At 40.9% G+C, this 3240-nt stretch overlaps 1 pseudogene; it reads left to right on the forward strand.

Annotated features, from left to right (window-relative positions):
- Window positions 1-1097: 1097 nt before the first annotated feature.
- The window catches only part of LOC108558588, a 3066-nt pseudogene continuing 923 nt past the window's right edge, over window positions 1098-3240 (forward strand).

Genomic DNA, 3240 nt, shown 5'->3' on the forward strand with positions numbered 1-3240 from the left:
AATGTCAAGAATTACATTGTTTTATTTTAATTTACATTCAATTGTCTCTTGTCAATTGTCAAGGATAGAAACGTCAGTAATGATAGTTGTAAACTCGTGAATGCCATTATGTTTATTATTTATAAACGATTGTTAGAGATGTAACTGAAAATGAAAATCATCATCAATAAAAGTATATTTTGCAATGAAAAATAAGGAAATTGAAAAAAAATATTATTCTTTTATTTTAATTTACATTCAATTGTCTCTTGTCAATTGTCAAGGATAGAAACGTCAGTAATGACAGTTGTAAACTTGTGAATGCCATTATGTTTATTATTTATAAACGATTGTTAGAGATGTAACTGAAAATGAAGATCATCATCAATAAAAGTATATTTTGTAATGAAAAATAAGGAAATTGTATCTAAATATAAGTAATATGCAATATTTCAATTGATACAATGAATAAATTTGACATGTGTCATTGTATGTTAATGTAACCTAGGTTTCTGTTTTGACAAATCTGTCAAGCGTGTCAGAGTGCATCGTTTATTTGCGTAATTTGTAATATTTTGTTATTTGATCAATAAGAATGATTGAAATAATGTAGAAACAATAGATGAAAATAGATTTGAAATTTTAATTAAATAAGAAATGAAACATATTGACTTTATATTGTCTATAAGTCATGAAGTACTTAACTGATTTTAAAAATTTGAAAAGCGTATGAAACGTGAGATAAGAGGCTTAAGTAATTGCTTTATGTAAATTCATAAGGTAATTGTTGAATTTGAATACAGCACTTGGAAACTCAGTGAACACTTTTTTTCTATTATACTTTGCTCTTGGACACTGGTCACTGCGAAGAATACACCTATTTCGTTTGGTCCTTGTTGCCGGTGGTGCAGATGGACGTGTTGTGAGGCGAATTGTAAGCGGGTAGAAAGATGCGCTCGGAAATATATGAGCTCTCCCGTCCTGTGTGCACTTTCATCGGACAATTTGGGTCCGCAGAAGTGTGCCCCATCCGGGAAAAACTTTCGCGGTGTTCTTGTGCACAGGTCAGGAAACATCGATTTTACGATTTCGATGATAGAAAAAAAATGTACCCTAACGCTGCTTCTTGATCCGTATTGCAAGAAGAAAGATGTTGAGAGAGAACGAAATAGAAAATAGTCGTTTGTTAGAGGAAGAGGTCCGCTCGTCCGCCAATAGTTCACCATATCTAGAAGAGTAAAAGTAATTTTTCCATGCCCGCAAAGTGAATGTTATGCCCGAGCGCGAACCGGAGTGAATCTTCTCATATAGTATTATAAACGAAACAGAGCCGAGGAATCGACGTGGGGGAAATCTGGCGGGTATTTAAGCCGACGAGGCTCATCAGTTGGTATCAGTTTTATCTTAGTGCTTAGTGTTGAGACATTTATAACAAATACATCAGTTATGAAGCCATTTGTGGTACGTATACAACAGCACACTACAAAACAACCAACAGCAAACAGCAAAGTTCTTGCTCAAAAAAAAAACATTCTGAAACAAACTTCAGAATTAACATCGATCTTCAAATCTTCTACATTTCCAAGAGCAAAGGCAACTTTGTTTCTTTCAGCCAATTTGATTCACAATAAATTACCCAAATTTGTTACAATTAACATTATTTTGATTACACCAACAACAAAGTAGTCATTGATTTTCCAGTTAAAAATTATGTAATCATCACATTAATATTTGTTTGTTTAAATAGAAAAAAATCACCTTAAAAACGCAAAAGCAATAGTCTCAATAATGTTTTCGATTCATTCAGAGTTTTAGATCAAAAAATTACAGAGTTGAAAATCATCAGATTAGCGACTGAAAAAGCGGCAACGAGGAAGTGACATTTTACGCAGTCACGAAATTGCCGGTTTCCTCTCGATCGGTCATAGACCATCATCATCATCAGCATCTAAACTTTCTCGCGGCTTCTGTTTATTTTTTTTGTATCTAAAAGATATTTATTTACTTTTTATTTCCAATCGCGTTTTCTTCTTTCATTTCATCGGACCCAAATTGATATTTCGCTCGTGCAGTTTAGAGATTTGCGACGAGGATGACACAAAGAACGTTTGATGCCGAAGAAAGAAAGTAGAAATTTTCGCAACAGAATCGTGCCAATTCGCATATGTGCATATTTCTTTCTGTTGTTGCTGTTGTGTGCTAAATGAAAATAGATACATGCAATTTCACTGTTGCACTCCTTATAATACACTGAAAGTGGGATTCAATCATGATACTGATACTGATACTTAACTGCTTCTAATTGTGATGATTTGATTGTGTGTTTCAGGTGCTTTGCTGCGCCTTGGCTCTGGCATCAGGCCGTCCCGAGGCCGGCTACAGCTACAGTCCACCCTCTAGCTCCTACGGGGCGCCTTCTGGAGGAGGCGGTGGAGGTCACGGTGGTGGCGGCGGACTCGGCGGTGGCGGAGGATTCGGCGGAGGTGGATTCGGCGGCGGCGGATTCGGCGGTAGCGGTGGAGGCGGATTCGGCGGCGGATTAGGTGGAGGCGGTGGATTCGGCGGCGGATTAGGAGGCGGCGGTGGATTTGGAGGTACGAAGAACAATCCAAACAGCGAATTCATTCTTGCAGAAACCGACTGAAAGAGCTGTTGTTGAAGGATGAGAAGTCGATGGGATTTAATGGTGTTTTATTTACAGGAGGCGGTGGATTCGGCGGAGGCGGCGGCGGTGGTTTCGGAGGCGGAGGCGGTGGATTCGGCGGCGGAGGCGGCGGCGGAGGAGGCGGCGGTGGAGGAGGAGGATTCGGCGGAGGCGGCACCATCCAGAAGCACATCTACGTGCACGTTCCGCCACCAGAGCCAGAAGAATTCAGGCCACAAAGACCGATCTCCGTAGCCGCTCCACAGAAACACTACAAGATCATCTTCATTAAGGCACCGTCCGGCCCGAACCCAACTGCTCCGATCATCCCAGTGCAACCGCAGAACGAGGAGAAGACTTTGGTCTACGTTTTGGTCAAGAGGCCAGAAGATGCACCGGAAATCAACATTCCGCAACCGGCACCCACACAACCCAGCAAACCGGAAGTCTACTTCATCAGATACAGGACCCAAGTACGATGATCACAACAACAACAACAACAACAATTCAAGAACACTCTAATTTGCAATTTACAATGTTACAGGGCGGAGGAGGAGGCGGCGGCGGTGGAGGAGGCGGTGGCGCTGGAGGTGGCGGCGGAATCGGCGGAGGCGGTG

Source organism: Nicrophorus vespilloides, unplaced genomic scaffold, assembly GCF_001412225.1.
Source record: "Nicrophorus vespilloides isolate i.1.1-1 unplaced genomic scaffold, Nicve_v1.0, whole genome shotgun sequence".
Classification (NCBI taxonomy): Eukaryota; Metazoa; Arthropoda; class Insecta; order Coleoptera; family Silphidae; genus Nicrophorus; species Nicrophorus vespilloides.